Source organism: Podarcis pityusensis, assembly GCF_964106645.2.
Source record: "Podarcis pityusensis genome assembly, chromosome: 4".
Classification (NCBI taxonomy): domain Eukaryota; kingdom Metazoa; phylum Chordata; class Lepidosauria; order Squamata; family Lacertidae; genus Podarcis; species Podarcis pityusensis.
Window position 1 is genome coordinate 76,969,446 of NC_138027.1, and position 18,634 is coordinate 76,988,079.

An 18,634-nucleotide genomic window follows, 5' to 3' on the forward strand; every position below is an offset into this window, starting at 1 on the left:
ATTCAAATTCCGTTCTCCAGCATCATAAAATTTCCCCTCAGTGCAACCCCTCTAGAACAAAGCTAATAATTGTACAGAGGTGTGCATCCCGGTTCAAGACATCTTCAGAACTGGAGCATATTCTGGTTATAACTTTGGTCCTCAGCAAAGTCTAGATGGTCAAGGCTTTCATTATTGTCTTTCCCCCGAGTTTAGAGTGGTACTTACTCATGCAGCAAACTGATGCTGACATCTGCAAAAAGAATTTCATAGAGAATTTTTTTTTTTTTTGCAAGCTGACACTGCCTTTTTCCTTCAGACCTACAATATGTGCTTTCATTGTTCCCATACCAACTTATGAATATGTTGATGCCTTTCTCCCTCTCCCTCTCTCCCCTATTTTTTTTTTAAAAGCTCCCATCTGAGTTCTGTTCATCACAGATGTTTAGAAACACAGCTGTCCATCTACAGTGGTTCTGCATGAAAGACCATGGCTGTTGAGTACAAAAGAGGGGATTCAAGCAGATATGCACTATAAATAGATAGCATTGTCTGCCTCCTCATTTTCCACTACAGTCCTAAATTTTGGCATCGGAAAATGTACTACAGTGTCAAAGCAGTTTGTACCTCTTCCTTGCTCGGCATCGTGAAAATTGAAATACGAAACAAATCAGTGTTGTTGCTATTGTTTCGTGACCAATTAATCAAAACGTGTGTTCCCTCTATACCAAGAAGAGGATGGTCATTCTTCAATAGCCATAAATAGTAAGTACACAGGATTTATTTATTTTTAAGCATATGCACCAAACACAGCAGCTTCAGCAACAACCTCAATTTGAAAATCAATTTGTCCTTGAATTTGCCTCAAACAAGTTTCTAATTAATAAGTGACTTTTGTACTTAAAAAAAGAAGAAGTCTTAAGTCATGACTATCCATGATCACAAATCTGTTCTAAAGGAGAGAGTGGAAGAGATGGTATCCTTATGTTTTCTGTCAGTTGCATCCAATTCTGGCCTGATTAACCACAATAATGTTGCAGGATAAGAAACATTGTATTATTACGTTAAAATGGCAAGTGAGCAAACTAGACTATATGTAGACCATCTGAATCATGTGCTTTTGAAAAAAAAAACATTTTCTTTTGCTTCATTTGAATATACTTCCCATCAATTTCACTGAATAGCCCAAGTTCCAACATTATGCAAGACTGAGTAAAGCTTCTCCCGATCTGCATTCACCAACCTATCCATAATTTCAGAAACTTCTATCATATTCCCTCTTAAGGCATATTGTCCCTCAGCTAAGAAGCCCCAAACATTACACCCTTTCTTCAAAGGATGGGAATAGTCTACCTTCTGTTGTCTATGCACTGGTAACTTCTAGGTTAGATTGCTGCAATGTGTTATATGTAGGGTGACCTTTCAATGTGTTTTGGAAACTCCAGCTGGTTCCAAATTCATTGGCCAGATTGCTGACAAGGACAAGGCAATCTGAGCATGAAATGCTAATTTCGGCATGACTGCATTGGCTACCAATGTTGAGCTATAAAGCCTTTGGTGGCTCAGGACCCCAATAACTCAAGGACTGTCTTTTCCCATAAAAATCAACCCAAACCTTGCATTTGTCATCAGAGGACCTTTTCCATGTCCCTTCTGAGGGAGGTGTGGAGGCTGCCAATGCAAGAACAGGCCTTCTCGGTGGTGACTCCTTGTTTGTGGTGTGCTCTCCCCAGGGAGGCAGTCTTGGTGTCGTCATCACCTTTATTTAGGCAGACAAAAACATTTTAAGGGCTTTGGGCCCTTAATTTGGAGGGTATTTTGGCATCACCCCTTCTTCCTCTTTTGTGTTCATCAATTTAGTCGGGAGGGTTGGGTCTGCTCTTCTATATATATTTATGGATAAGCACTTTTGGTTCCTATTTTATTATTGCTATTATACTTGGCTATAATGCTTTGTTTTTATGTTTCAGGTTGCTTAGGGAGACTTTTGTGAAAAAGCAACAGATAAATAATAATGATAATAAGGTAGTTGGTTTAGTCAATATGAGTAGTCAATGACTACTATCATCAACTATCATCATTCCTTGCCCTTTTCTACACTGATTCCCAATCTACAATATCTTTTGTGAAGTGAGGTAACCAGAACTCTGCAGAGCATTCCAAATATGGCCGCAACAAAAATTTGCATCAGAGCATTATAATGCCGTAAGTTTTATTTTTACACTTGTTTACCATGTACGGAGCTCCAGTTCATTCCAACTATCCAATGGAGCTAGAATGTATATCCTCCATAAGATCTGGTTGGCACTGTATATAATTCCACATCCTCACAGCGCAATATGACAGCATTCAAAAGTGTTTCTACTATACTCACACATGGAAGATTTAACTTGAGAATTGGCTGCAAGTGTCGTGGGAATACTATTCTGCTTGTTGCCTTCTGTCTTTAAAATGCATTATATATCTAAGATTTGACCCAGTGGTCAAGAGTTGGCCTAGAGTGAAACTCAGAATTAATTGCTGCTGCTGCTTATGTTAGAGGGAGAGAAAATCTAAAATGCAGTAATACACCTTCAGCACATATTTGACTGCCACCGGACCAAAGAAACAGAAAACGCATTTCACTTTGTCGTGATATCACTCATTCAAATGCAAACCATGATAGGTTTTCAAAAAATTCAACTATTACGCTGTTCCTTTATTTTCCTTACGTAGGGGTTAGGTTACATTGGCATTGGACGTTTGTCCCTTTAGCCATACTAACTCTATATAACAAAGTAGTTTATTACAAATCATAGTCTTGCTGCATTGAGGATAATAATATTGTTCAAATCTTGATACCACTTTTCTTGAAAAAAATTGCTTTGACTTGAGCATTTTCAGATCTAGTAACATATAGACCCCCCCCCCAAAAAACCCCCCTCTAACTAGTGATGTTACTTATCACTTATGGTGTCTCTCCCCCCCCCTTAAGTGTTATTGCTTTCTATCTATAATGTCTAACAGTTTGGGCCAATGTTGTTGGATTACGACTCCTATCATGCCTGACCACTGGCCATGCTGGCTGGTGGAAGTTGGAGTCTGAAACATCTAGAGACTATTCATGCATGTTTACTCAGAAGTAAATGCTATTGTGTTTAATGAGGCTTGCTTCAATGAAGCATAGGAGTAACCAGTGCTTTTTTTCTTAAAAAAAATAAATGTTTAGGGGTACTCTCATTTTCCTACTCATATTGAAATACTGCCCCTCAATGAGGCCAAACTTAGATTCACAAAATGTTTAGGGGTATGCGTCCCCCTGCGTCCCCCCCCCCCAGAAAAAAAGCACTGGGAGTAACACGGCAGCATGGAACATGTTGCAGTATATATAGGGATCGCAACCATAATGCGTTAATTAAAGCTATTCATAGAGTGGAAAATGATAGCTAGCACCTCATTTCTATAAAGATCTCCTAATAGCTCAGGAGTAAATTGCCAATTGTTGATCAAGTTATTAATGTGACGTGTAGCCTATATCGTTTTCCTTTACCATGCCCTTATAATCAAGTGATGGTAAGGGAGTTAGTCCAGGAGACTGCTTCTGTCAAAAAATTTCCAAGTTTTTAAAATGGCTGATACCTGAGTATCTTTACGTATCTTTTTCTGCAATTTGTTATCCCAGTACTAAATAACATGTCTTAAAGGCATTCTGCATGAGAATTGTTCCAGTAAGACCGCCTTATCGATATTACACTGATGCACAGTAGCTGCCAAATTGGCAGCGTGATCATTGCATCAGGAATACGCAACTGGATTCCACAATGTGGTTCAAGATATTCGGTGCTTTTATCTGGTGGTACTCAATGATACCACCAACTCCACACACACACCCCGCCATCTTGCTCCCACCCAGGTAAGCAACCTTAGGAGCACAACCTTGAGTATCAGAAGTCAGTAGCATGTTCTGCTCTTCTAATCTCTTTCTATCCCTATGCACCCTGGAGGCGTACACTTCATGCCAGACACCACCACATCACAGTCAACAACAACAACAATAATAATAATAATAATAATAATAATAGAGAAATCACTACAGTTCCCAGGATGCATGGGGGAAAGAGGCTACAAAGAGGCTGACACTAGTCACAGCCTTTGATAATTCTCCAACTTGTAGCAAGTGTAGGGTTGATTATTGTAACTCACTCTACGTGGGGCTGCCCTTGAGACTGACCCAGAAACTCCAGCGGGTGCAGAATGCCGCGGCGAGACTCCTTACGGGGTCCTTGCCGTGGGATCACATTCACCCGGTGCTATACCAGCTGCACTGGCTCCTGGTGGAGTACAGGATCAGGTTTAAGGTGCTGGTTTTAACCTTTAAAGCCCTATACGGCCTAGGACCCTCGTACCTACGGGACCGCCTCTGCTGGTATGTCCCATGGAGGACCTTACGGTCTTCAAACAAAAACATTTTGGAAGTTCCGGGCCACAGGGAGGTTAGGCTGGCCTCAATCAGAGCCAGGGCTTTTTCATCTGTGGCCCCGATCTGGTGGAATGCTCTGTCACAAGAGACTAGGGCCTTGCGGGACTTGACATCTTTCTGCAGGGCCTGCAAGACAGAGCTGTTCCACCAGGCCTTTGGCCAAGGCACAGTCTGACCCCCTCCTTTGGTAATCCTCATAGAACTCTAGCCCAATGGTTGCCATTCATTTGATTCTGAATTGATTTTAGAATGAATTGATTTTAGAATGCTGTATTACTTTTACTGTTGTTAGCCGCTCTGAGCCCAACTTCGGCTGGGGAGGATGGGATATAAATAAAATATTATTATTATTATTATTATTATTATTATTATTATTATTATAGCTCGTTGGGAGAGAAAGACTCTATGTCTCGGCATACACAGGGAGGATAGTGCAGAATACATCAGGAATACGTGGAAGAAATTGGGTAGAGCGGTGTGGAGGGTGAGGAGAACTGACGGGGGGAAAGCTGGACAGAGGTAGAAAGTTTGCTGCTTCATGGTGAGTATCACACCATTTTCCCTAGAATAAAGGCACTGAAGATATTCATGTCTTGTTTCCTTTCCATATAAAAGTTTAATGCTGTTTTCAGTTGTTGTTTTTTGCTGGTTTTGCAAGATAGGTCGGGGGACTGTGACTGAATGTGCGGAAAACAAAAATAATGGCTTTTCAATAAAATTCATTTTGACTCTATTTCTTCATCCTGTCTGTGATCCACAGAGATCCGTTCTGCAGAACCCTTTTGCAGACTCTGATAACTGTGCATAATTGATATTTACCATTATTTCAAACTCTATAGCTGTGCATTTATTTATATGTGCCTTCCAATTTAGCTGTATAATCTGGTTTGCGAACTAATTCCTGGAGACATGTGTTTGATTTCTCAATGTGACTACTTTATTTTTTTCGAGCTGAATAGGTTTAAGCTACAGATTGCTTTCAAACAAGAGAGAATTTGAGGTAATTGTGTAGATCATTTAGTGCCACATTTGAAGCCATGACTCCAGCAGCAGGAGTATTTTCGAGGCAATATAATCCACTTAATCCAAGGTGTTGCCAAGTTTCTACTTCTCATGGATTTATCTCTTTTAAATTTAGGCATAAGATTGTGGGCATCGGATCCAACTAAGTTCTCATCAAAGTAGACCCTTTGGACTTAATAGACCTAACTGAGTCACGTCCATTGATGCTCAAAGTATGACGAATGTTGAATACAACCCATCCTGTTGTAATACTATACATCTGTATACACTTGTAGAGGAGAAAGTCCCACTGAACTCAATAGGACTTAATCAAATATATCTGTTTATCTTTGCGACCTCCTGTAGTCTATTTTATGAAGCAGACAAAGCTCTTGGAGGGACTGGAGATGTAGTTGAGCATAGTTGAAACACCCCAAGTTTAGAAATACATTGAAGGGACTAAAATTCAATCAGATGCCACCTCCTGTTATCAATATATTATTTATATTGCAACCTAATGGATGTGCAGATGTCAGGAATTAAAATGGGATGCTGTGCACCCAATTATCTGTTTCAGATGCACCGCACTTCATTTACAATTGTTCCATTGCTTACTATCAGGGGCGTCAACTGCTAGGGGCTGAACCCCTTTGTTAGTGTGGGGATGAGCCCCTGCAATGAAGGAGTGTCTCCACCCCCATCATTCTACCTGGACACTGAGGTCCAGTGCCGAGGGCCTTCTGGCAGTTCCCTTACTGCGAGAAGCAAAACTACAGGGAACCAGGCAGAGGGCCTTCTCAGTAGTGGCACCCGCCCTGTGGAACGCCCTCCCATCAGATGTCAAAGAGAAAAACAACTACCAGACTTTTAGAAGACATCTGAAGGCAGCCCTGTTTAGGGAAGCTTTTAATGTTTAATAGGTTATTGTATTTTAGTGTTCTGTTGGAAGCCACCCAGAGTGGCTGGGGAAACCCAGCCAGATGGGTGGGGTATAAATAAATTATTATTATTATTATTATTATTATTATTATTATTATTATTATTAATCTGGGCATCACAGTGTTGCCCAGAATGGCTAGGCATAACACAGTTGCATGAGCCAGGAACACGGTAGCTCCAGAGGGGAAGCAGGCCTAGGCCCATAGCGGCGACAGGAGCTGCCAGCCACGGAGGCCAAGCTGCCACACAACGCCTGCACAACGTCCTGCTAGGGAGCTTCCAAGTGATGTCAGATTGGCCACTTTGAGAATGAGATGCTAAATTAGATGGGGCTTTTGTATGATCCAGCAGGGCTTTAGTTTTTTATGTTCTCTTCCTCGACTGTGCTTAGAAATGCACCATCTTGCTTGTTGATATAGATACAGTGGTACCTCGGGTTAAGTACTTAATTAGTTCTGGAGTTCCGTTCTTAACCTGAAACTGTTCTTAACCTGAAGCACCACTTTAGCTAATGGGGCCTCCCGCTGCTGCTGCTGCTGCGCGATTTCTGTTCTCATCCTGAAGCAAAGTTCTTAACCCGAGGTATTATTTCTGGGTTAGCGGAGTCTGTAACCTGAAGCGTATGTAACCTGAAGCGTATGTAACCTGAGGTATCCCTGTATAGATAAAGTTATGACTGAACTCTCTACATTATACAACTATGCACAGACAGAGAGATCTGTCCTTCAGAATTCTGTGGAAATGGTTTCTCAACAGCCTGCACCCCTCTTTCCGTGCACACAAACTGGGGTGGAATCAACACACACACAAAAAAAACCAACAACACGCTGTAAAAATGCCTTTTTAAAAAGTTTTGAAAAATACATTGAATTTTGCATAGCTCACTTTCGCCACCTTGTGTCACATTTCTATATTTCACTTTACAAGACATTCAAAATGTTTTATTTTCAGCTGTGTGGCTGAGTCCTAAGATGACCATTTCAATTAATTTCTCAGAGGAAGGAGAAATTCTCCCACAATTGTTTCAGGGTGGTGCTCACCAGGAACAGTGACAGTAGCACAGCTTCTTTTTTGTAGTTTGCTTTTATTTTTTTGCTGCCTCTGCAAGTGAAAGCAGTAGCGACTACAGGGGCAGCTGGCTAGAATTTTGCATTCCTCACAATGCCCTGGACCTAGCAGGGAAGAGGAAGGGAGGGAAAGCCACTAACAAACACAATATGGTAGGAAACCTTCAAAGAAAATCTGCAAAGTAGCCTTTTTTTTCTAAGGTGGGGGGGGGGGGTTCCATATATTTTCTCAAAAAGAAGTCTTCAGGAATTTTTTTTTGGCTCAGCTCAGTTCTGTGATTCTCATCAATAAATATGAATTCTAAATATGGACTGATGGGCTTGTTCATAAAGCTGGATTGTTCAAATGGATTGCAACTATATTATTGCAAGTACTTTCTTGCAACTCCCGTCCTTCCTATGTCTATTTCTCTGTAAGTGATGAACGTCTATGTCAAGTATGAGGGGTTGCATGCTGCAAATATTCACTATTTCCCACTCTAGATAAATATCTAGCACGGTCAATAGGCTTGTGATCAGTTTTAACAGTGGGAGAGAAAACAATCAGTGATTCATTGTGCAAGATATTGTACTAATTAACAACATTTGATTCACATTGCGGTCTGGGCATTTAATCAGGGAACAAGAGACAATAAATCCTAGTGACTGTTTTTGACTGGGGAACCTAGTGCAAAAACTAATTTGGTGTTTTTGAATGGGTAATCATGTACATTCCCATGCAGTTTTGCAACATTTTGATTTTTTTTTTAAAAAAAGTTAAAAATTAATTCATATTTATTTATTAAATTTCTAGCTTGCCATTCCTCCCAATGGAGCCCAGGGGAGCATACAGTCCAATAGCAAAGCTATTTAAGCATTTTAAAAAATTACATTATGCCCTTCTATGCATTTTATAAGAAAACTACCTGCTCATTTCCATTTCCTTACTATCTGAAATCCAAACATCTCTGTGCCACCTGCCTTAAGGAAGCTCTTGCACTGAACAAGGTACTTTTTAGTATGTGTATGCAAAGAGAAACAAGGATGGCAAATTATGAACATTCCAGGCATGCCAAAACCAACCCAGGTTTGAAGAAAGATGCAAGGGCATCATTAAGAAAGATGGAAATTTGGAGAGAGAGAAATTGAAAAGTTTCACATATGCCCCCATATTATGATGCTTTTGCATCGGACTGCAGAAGATCCAAAACTCATGGTGAAGATCTACATTTGTGCTGCAGATGTGACCAACCACTAAAAGAAAATGTGGTTTCACATCCATTTCTAATATATGTGCGCATAGGAGGTGAAAGAGAGAAGAGGGAGGATGTGTATTGTTTTGAAAGTGTATACAGTCCAGAATGATAATATTTGACAAGATCGAGTGTAGCCTCAGAACAATCTGGGTGAGACTAGATGATCAAAACCAAAAACAAAGCGAAGAGAAAAATTCAATCAGCAGCTGTTGCAGACCCCCCCCCCCAGGACAATACGGAAAAATATTCATTGAGCAACAACTGAGTTGTTCAAAACCACACAGCACTTTCCCAGAGGGGACTTTAACTGTCCAAACATCTGTTGGATGACAAATAAAGCTACTGTAAATATGGATCAGCAAATAGTTTCCTGGCCAAAAACAGGGGAGGAAAAAACAACCACGAACCCAGGAAAGAAATCCTAGTTGCTGTGTTTTGGAGAGAGCTGCTTTATAGCTCAGAGAAGGCAGTGCTGGTATTGCTTCTTAGGAAAGCAGGTTCAAAAGCATTGCTTTCCCTTAATGGTGGCAGCATGGCTGAGAATATATGAAGGCATCTAGCAAGCTTGCTTCAAGCAAGATGCAAAATGAAGGCACGGCAAAGATGCAACACAGATGGCAAGGAGGCACATATGAAGGAACCCAAGAGAGCTTTGGCGGAGTGCAGGAATTGGGAATCAAAGGATTTGGATGCCGGAAAGGTTTGCTAACCCATGCCCTGCCTGAGTTGTCTTTCTACTCACAATCCAAGCATTACATGCATTCCTAAGTAATCCTACATACTCACAGCAAATTCTTTCTCCAAGTGTGAATCCTTAAGTGCTGGCATGATTCATGCACAAGAGGAAGATATAAGCTGAATCGGGGAACTCCAAGGACACATTTTAGACAGAATCCCTTGGAGGGGAGGGGAGGTGATGCCCACCCCCCAAAAAAGCAGTCCAATGAGGGTCGTGCAAGATGGAATAACAGAGCAGAAAGGGAGCTGGAGTATCTAAGAAAAGGCATGGCTGGCTGGCATCCTTGAAGTGTGGCCTTCCTGGATTCCCAACACAGAGATTGCTGCTGGCAACTGACAGAGGGAGGTGGCAGGGAGGTCAGCAAAGTGCAGACGCAGCAGCGGGAGGGTAGGATTGGCTCTGCCTCTGTGCCTGCACTTCACAGACCACCCCTCCCTTTCACCTCACTCTCCCCCCTCTCAGTTACTGGCAGCAGCTTCTGTGTTAGGAAGCCAGGTGAGCGACGTTGCCCCACTAGCTGCTACCAATTGAGGCTTCCTACCTGTGAACCAGGCAACCTACAATATAACAACTACAGTGGTACCTCGGGTTAAGTACTTAATTCGTTCCGGAGGTCCGTTCTTAACCTGAAACTGTTCTTAACCTGAGGTACCACTTTAGCTAACAGGGCCTCCCGCTGCCACCGCACCACAATTTCTGTTCTCATTCTGAAGCAAAGTTCTTAACCCGAGGTACTATTTCTGGGTTAGCGGAATCTGTAACCTGGAGCATCTGTAATCCTAGGTTTTTTTAATCCATTCTTCCTTTGCTGGAACTTCTGCGTCTTTCCATAATATAACAACAATCCAGAGGGGAAAGGAGAAAAGAGGAGGAGGTGTGAAAAAAGGATGTGAATGTGAAAACGGGGGTGCAGAACAGAAGCAACTTTAGAAATGGGGAGATGACAAGTGGGATTAGTAATTGCATCAGAGGGGAAGTTCTAGGGAGTTTTGTGGGGTCTGTGCACAAGAGGGTCGTGAAGGAAGGAGGCAGCAGCGTGGGAATGGGGCTGAAGGTGAAAATGAGGGGCGAAAGGGTAGTTTGTGTGCAAGAGGGTGACAGAAAAGGAGGGAGAGGAAGAGACATGGCAATGGGGTTGGAAGTGGCAGGGCAGGTTGCAGAGTGATGTTCTGCAGAGCCACTTCCACCCTGCAGAGGAGGTGGGTTGCTGTCGGAATCTCCACTCAGCCGAGCTGATAAAGCTCATCCTCCTCCGGCCGAGTCCTCCAGAATTGCCTCCAACGTGATTGACGACCTGAGCCTCTGATAAGGCTCCAGGCACATCCCCCATTCAGCAGAGAATCCAGCACAGGGAAGAGACAAGAAGGTATGAGCTACATGCTAAGTTTTATTGCTAAGCTACGCAGACAGAAAAGAAATACACATCCTCTCTCTGTGAGAGCAGAGAGCAACCGAACAACAAAGGAACAGGAAACCAGTAACATCACATCCGTCTCCTGTCTTCAGTGAGACTTCCAACAGTCTGGAATCCCAGGAATGTAAACAGAGACCTGTGACTCCAAGAGCACTGCACAGTGGCAACACACAGAAACCAACAGGTGCGTGATTGGGGGAATTCCCAGCCGCGTCACCCCCTGGCCAGACAATCGGCTGGCTCTGGGGGCGTGGCCTGCCCTATTTAAGGCAGGCGCGGCCGGAGATCTCCCTCTTTTCCCACCTACAAGCTATTGTTCTGTAGATGGAAGAGGGGAGGAAGTGCCATCACCTGCGCCAAATATTGAAGGTTACTCCGATAAAGGATTCCAGGGGCCCTGCCCGAAGCCTATGGAGGTGAGGGCCTAAGGCATGCCCCCTAGCGGTGACCCTGGGGGAGTTCCTAGTTGATGTGCATCAGCAGGACTCCCCCTACTGGTGGTTAACCCTTCCCAGACTTCAAGCAGACGGCTGAAGTTGGATATAGTCAGTTAGTGTGGCGATCACACAGGGTCCCCGGACGTTTGATGGTCTATTGATCCCTGTGCCACCACTGTGATTGCTTCCCCGCTGCCACCAACCCGTTTCTCTTGGGTACACACGGAGTCCAGACAGTTGTTAATATTAAATCAAATAAGCAAGTTTATTTTATAAGCATTAACAAGGTTATGGTTTCAGATACTTTTTCTTGTCAGTTTCTTAATCTTAGTTTCTTTACTGAACTATACCTCCCTAATAACTTCTAACTGATTATCCCAACTGTCTTTCTAACAGTTCCTCCTAACAGACTCCTCCTAACAGATTCTCTCACTCTCTCACACATCAAAACTAGACTAACCCACAGACTTATCCTCCCTCTTCCTTCTCCAACTCCCAACTGACTTCCCAACAACTCCAACTCTAACTCCTCCCCTTGGGTTCCCACTGGCCAATCACGTCACACTCATTTAACCCTTTCCTTATGACCCACCTAGGAGGGCAAACGCCACAGTTAGGACCAATGCCTAAGCCAATACCGCTCATCACCTGTAACCAATAAAGTTGTGGCCTTATTTAGCCCATTAACCTTAATAATCTTGTCATGTGTCTTTATTTCCACTGGGGGGGGGGGGGCGGGAACTCGCCACGCAACTGAGTGGTGCTGCAGAATAGAAGAAAGAAGCAGCTGCAGATATAGGGTTGGGAAGGGGAAAAGTGGACTTAGTAGTCCATGAGCTGGGAAGGGGGAAATCTAGGGAATTTCCATGGTGGAGGGTGGCAGGGGTTGGCAGCTGGACCAGAGGGATGGGGTCCCCTCCCTTCCCCATGTCTCTCTGTGTGTACACGCACATACATTTGAAAGTGCTTCCTTAACACAGATAATTGAATTCTGTCATATTTATCCTTTGAGCCTTCCCACCAAGGTGGTTTCAAGAAGGACGGAAACGGGAAAGTGCCTTTTAAGGTATTACTGTATTACTTTTCAGTCTGCAGGGAACACTTACTGGGTTTTGCTATTGTCTTTCGGTTTAGAGAAATATTTACATGTGCAGGAAAAAAGAGCTCTCCAGCCTCACAGATAAGAACATTAATGCAACCACTTACATGCTAGATTTATGCATGTCTTTTGAAGCCCAGGCCTATTATACTCAGTGTAAATACACATAAGATCTCCAGTGTATCCATTTTTTAAATTTTTATTTTATTTTATTTTATTATTTTAATGTAGAATGGGCCCTTTTAGGGCTAATAATGTCTTCTACAGTTTTAGGATTTCTATCAAAAGTAGGAGGATTTAGGCTGCAATCCTGTATATATGTAATTGCAAGCAGTGAGGTGGCCAAGCTTGCTTATGATAGCAAATTGTACAGGCTGAACAAAAGGGGATTATCAGGAATTCCAAAAGTATATTTCCAAACTGGGTGAAAAAACATTAAAATGACTAATGCAATTCAGTAAGTATAAAATGATGACGTGGGGGCTAAATCCTCCCCCCCCCCCCAATTTCATATTTTCACTCATGGTGTCTGAACTGGTGGTGACTGAATGGAAGGTGACATCAGGATCATAGTGGGTAGGTGATGAATGAAGATGTGGCCAAAGGGATAAGAGGAAAATTCCTGTTAGGGATGACTAGGAAAGGGGTTGAAAATGAAACTGAAAATATCATAATACTGAAAATACCAATCTATGATGCAGCTGCACTTGGAATACTGTGTATTGTATAGTACAGCTGGAAAAGGGCGACTGAAATGATCAGGAAAGTGAGGAAAGTCATTTTGACAAAAACATGAACTAGCTCTGTTTAAGATCATCCAGATGAACTTTTTAGTTTATTAACATTTTATCCTTGGCAATAGATAGATAGATAGATAGATAGATAGATGATAGACGGAGCATCAATAATGTTACAGGCTGCTGTGTTGAAGTCTATACTTCAAAATAAATCAGGATGATACACAAGTAATAATACAAAGATAGTCATCAGGTGAAGTTCGACCCATAATTGTACTTTAGTACTAAATAGGCTTACCTGTTGGAAGCTGCTCCTCTTGGAAGAGAGCAAATCTTAGTTCTACACAAAAAAGCTAACATTTGATAAAGAACAACTAAGTTGCAGCAACATTTTTAACAGAAATGCACATGTAAAAATAATAATCAAAAGTTGCACAACGCTCCTTGACATAGTGTGTCATTTCATGGGTCAACAAAGGATTTCATCTCAAAATCCCATTTACAGTAGAGTCTGAATCTGAAGAGGAGAACCTTGCCACACTCTTGGTTCCCATTAGAGCACAGCTTGCAGGAATCATGGCGGAAGTGTTCAGTTTTGTAAAATACCCAATAAAGGCAAGAAGAAGAAGAAGTTTGTTTGTTTTTTAATTTGGCCGCTGTGAAGCTGTATCTCATCAGAAGCTAATGAAAGTGTATCTTTTTTTAATTATTTTTTTATTATTATTATTTTGTATTTTTTTGTATTATTTCAGTCGTTCTTGAGTGACTTGCCCTGGTGTCTTGCCAATTGAATTCATCTCCGTGTGAATGTCTGCATTACTACAACCACTAAGGTGTGATTCATAATTCTGGAGGATCCTGATGTGCCTGAAGAAGCTCTGTTCTCTTATTTGCTAAGGCAGGCACCCCCAAACTCGGCCCTCCAGCTGTTTTGGGACTACAATTCCCATCATCCCTGACCACTTTAGCTAGGGATGATGGGAGTTGTAGTCCTCAAACAGCTGGAGGGCCGAGTTTGGGGTGCCTGTGTTAAGGAATGATCCTTTCAGGTACTGGGAGGTCTTGATTCCATGCAACACTAATTACCTGAGATATTTCCTGGAGCAGCCACTAAACTAGAAGTAGAGTTGTCGACCAGCCACATCTGGAGGGCACTATATTGACTACCTCTGCATTAAGCATAGGCCTTGATTTCCTTGGTCATGCACCCAGGAGCTACCAATTCATTGTGGCGGTGCGTGGAGGCAAAGAACACAGGTTAATCCTTTGAGCTGAATAGCTTTTATTCTAATTCCTTCAGTATCTCCCATCTCTGTGAATCTTTCTGCCTTTCCCCCAATTTAGCATTACATTTGGGTGGTTGGGAGGTGGTGGTGCTGGAACAGGTTAGTTGCGATATTCATCACGCAGGGTAAGGATTTACATTCCTTTTGTCAGCGAGTAAAAGGTTCCAAACATCTGCAGTCAGAGCCCAGCAGCTTAACAGTTTCGTCCCTGCCCTGACCGCATAATTGTTAAATTGTGCATGTAAAATGGCTTCGGGATATTCTCTGCTTCTTCCAGCAGGTTATCAGGGAAAACCTGCCAAAAAACATTGTGATGTTTATATATCCTTTAGGTTAGGAACTCAAAGGTCAATAGTTGCCAAAAGCGTTTTTTTGCTGGGCAACTGCTACTTTTCTCAAGCTTCACAACCCGCCTCAGCCGCAGTGATCCTTATAATACACATAAACACACAAACGCACATCTTGCAGACCTTTCTGCTATGACCAAGCAATTTTGGTTTACTCAGGTATTCTATCCCTCTTTTTGCTCCAATTAATCATGATGATTAATTAGCTGCATAAGTGGGTATTACATGCTGCTCCAGTCAGCTTACATCCTCTAACATTACTAGTCTATTTCTTTTGGCTATAAACATCCCCAGTGAAACTTATTTTTACATGTAACAATGCAAAGATATAATTACCTTTCATGGGGCACGATTCTCACAGTATATGCATAATGTATGTACTGTTTGTAGTTTATGCTCTACAGGTAATTTATTGTTTAAAACGGACAAACGGAGGATGGCTGAGCATTCTCAGATGCTAGTCTAGTGCAAGTCTTGAAGTCCGCCGTCTTCAGGGAATCACTTCCACAGAGTTGTTTAGAAAGACAAACGCAAGACTTTCCCAAGTTAAATAAACGGAGAGCTCGTCTTTAAAGTACCGCCGGCTCTGTGTTCTAGGATTTATTTCTATTGAACTACCCGTGCAAGGGATAAAAACAACCTCCAGTTGTTGTTGTTTTTTAAAGCACTTTTATCACCGGAAAACCTTTAATGTAAAAATAAATGGGTACAGAAAAGTTTTAGAAATCTCGGCATATTCCAGTTAGTACTGTGCACAAAATCTGTGGACACTGGAATGAGACGACCATTTATCCAGATTTGTGCAGGGGGAAGAGAAATTATCCTGGTAATAGGCGTGTCTTCAGAATATGACAGAAATTCAGGTGTCAGGCACACTTTTGTGGGGAGGGAATTACACAACCTAGGAGCTGCCATAGATAAAGCTCTGTCCTGGGCTGCCACTTCCACCCCACACTTTTGAGGATGGTGAACCATCTGCTCTCTTAACACCTAAGGGGGGCCTCTAGGGAAAGAGGCACTCTTTCATATAATTGGAGCCTAAGTCTATAAGTGGCAACAGCAGCAAATGTGTTGGTGGTGTAGCCATCATTCTGCATCCTCCCCAATGCCCAAGACTTAATGTAGTTCTGCAGTATTGGAACGGAGATGGTGGTTATCACAAAAGATGGTGGATATCATGCCCTCTGACATTTCTCCAGTAAAAATAGGGACGTCCCATTCCACAATGTAAATTTTACTATTTATACCCCACACATCTTATTGGGTTGCCCCAGCACTCTGGGCAGCTTCCAACATATATAAAAACATAATAAAACATTAACATATAGGATTGCCTTCAGAAGGTTCAGGGGTTGGATAACTCCATACCCTCCAACATCTCTCCTATGAAAATAGGGACATTCTAAGGAAAAGTGGGACATTCTGGGATCAAATCAGGGAGATCCCTAGAAAATAGGGACACTTGGAGGGTCTGGCATATATATATATTTGTCTTTCTCTACTATCTGAATCAGAAGAAGCAGAGGAGGTGCCAAACCAATGTCTGCGGGGGAGTAATGGGCTGGTTGTTTCAGGTGTCTCTAACTTCAACACTTTTATTTTCTTTCTTTCTTTTGTTGTTAGGTGAAGACACATCTGTTTGTCCAGGCCTTTGGGGAGCCCTGAGGTGCATTGGATGCTGAGAGTAATCTGCATTTGCTGTTGCTGCTTTTTGGTTTTATCACTGTGATTTAATTTTATTGTGATTTATATTTTTCCACCTGTCTTTTTATCCATTTTCATATTGCTATTTTTCATGTATCTGTATTTTGAGCCCTGAGACACTGAAGCAGAGGGCAGATTGCAAATGATCTTAATGATGAAGTACAATAAAATATTTGGAGAAAAGTCTGCAAAGAGGCCTTCTTCTAAGGGTTTGAGGAAAAAGAAAAATCTCAGAACTTTTCTCAGAAAAACATCTTGACCCAGTTCTAATTTTAATCACAGATGCCTGAACTGTAACCCCTGCCATCCCCTCTTCTTTCCTGCAGTGTGGATAATGAATTTGAAGTGACACGAGTACAGTGGTACCTTGGGTTAAGTACTTAATTCGTTCCGGAGGTCTGTACTTAACCTGAAACTGTTCTTAACCTGAAGCACCACTTTAGCTAATGGGGCCTCCTGCTGCTGCCACGCCGCCGGAGCACGAGTTCTGTTCTCATCCTGAAGCAAAGTTCTTAACTTGAAGCACTATTTCTGGGTTAGTGGAGTCTGTAACCTGAAGCGTATGTAACCTGAAGCATATGTAACCCAAGGTACCACTGTACTTAATTTGTACAGGACAGGTTTGCTGAAAGACTATGGAGGGGTTAATTTAGAGCAAATACATAACTTATGCTAATATCAGCTGCAGTGGCACAAGACTGTTGTGGCTTGTTTCTTTTGGCCAGATCTCCCCATTGGCCAGATAGCAATGAAGCTATGTTGAAGAGCGTATCAAGATCTGAATTGCAGTACATCTGTAGTATTCCATGAAACTGGCTTTTGCCTTAGATGACCATGGTTTTAGGTATGTCGTCTGGGGAATCTGTGGCTCTGCCCTTCATTTCAGCTGATTGTCATGTGGTGCCCAAACTAGGATCTTCACTGGTTGGAAGAAGGCTCCTCAATCTTTGGAGACCCATGGGGACATTTGGAAACCTGAGAAACTGTTGGGGGAAACCTCAGTCTATAGCCGCAAATGTAGCCCCTTCTACACTGCAACTCCTCCTCATCCCATATGTCAGTGTTTAGATGAGAGGTCACCAACATCTCTGGGAACATTTGGAAACCTGAGAAACTGACTGTTGGGGCAACATCTCGCACTGCAACCTCAGCTGCTGCATCATAAGGCAAAACAGGACCAGGACAATGTGGGGAATCTGTGTTGGCCCCAGGCACTCCATGCTCTACATCTGGATTTGGGCTTGAACAATCAAGGACAAGTGCGGATGCATGGAGGGCGAATTGAAAAGCACAATTTGTGACATTGCACAACATCATTACCAGTCATGGGTCTGCTAAGGCATTAAATGTAGCTTCCAGTATGTGGCACTTGAGCCTTATATACGTTGATCACTGAAAGCATCTCTATATAAACACACACTAAAAGAATGTGAGATTTTTAACTACAATTTTAAACTTCTTATTTGATCAGCCTCTCGGAAAATGCTTCCAGAGCCATTTAAAAAAGATCTGTTCAAACAAAAACCAGTTCAAATATATTAGGATTGTGTTTCTCTTAATTGCAATGATATCATCAAATCAAATAATATAGTTGATGAGCATTAAAGCAATAAAGTACAAAAGAAAACAAATGGACTGTGATGAGAAAGCTATAGCTGCAGTTTTGTTTTGCTTTTTTTAAAAAAAAATTATGAATCTAAGGAAAGCAGATGAAATGCCCTTCAACATCTGAAAGAAATAAAAAAAATGCCAACAGATTGTCATCAGATCTATTTGGTTTATCTATTAAAAAAAAGTTTTATACATATTTCTTTGGGGAATAGTTTAGCAAATGATACATAGGATTTGTGCAACACAACTGTAAACAGACATGTAATTCACCTGGCTTGTAATCTGCTCTTTGTTCATGCTTTGTTCATGCTTAAAGAACAAAACCAAATGAAAAAGTATGCAATTTGTAACAGAGCAGAGAAAAATAGATTCAAAGACTGATTGAAATGTGTTTTATGAATCTTCTTCACTTGTACTTAGTCCATTTATTTCTGATACTTGCTTGCATTTCACATGTGTTCATTAGCATAAATGAATACCTTCAGAAATATTTTCTCCAAAGAATATTTCAATATGTGCACCTGAGTCTGTGCATGTTTACTCGGGATTAAGCCTTGCTAAATTCAGTAGGACTTACTC

The 18,634-nt window shown here is 41.8% G+C and overlaps 1 long non-coding RNA gene across 2 annotated transcripts in view; it reads left to right on the forward strand.

Annotated features, from left to right (window-relative positions):
* Positions 1 to 16,630, forward strand: part of LOC308475920 — a 45,523-nt gene extending 28,893 nt beyond the window's left edge. Inside the window, exons 2-3 of one of the 2 annotated variants that reach the window (XR_013985534.1) lie at positions 13,860 to 13,940; positions 16,364 to 16,630. This is a non-coding gene — a long non-coding RNA (uncharacterized lncRNA). The remainder of the gene's footprint in view (positions 1 to 13,859; positions 13,941 to 16,363) is intronic. The other variant, XR_013985533.1, reaches the window with a different exon arrangement.
* Positions 16,631 to 18,634: the final 2,004 nt, after the last annotated feature.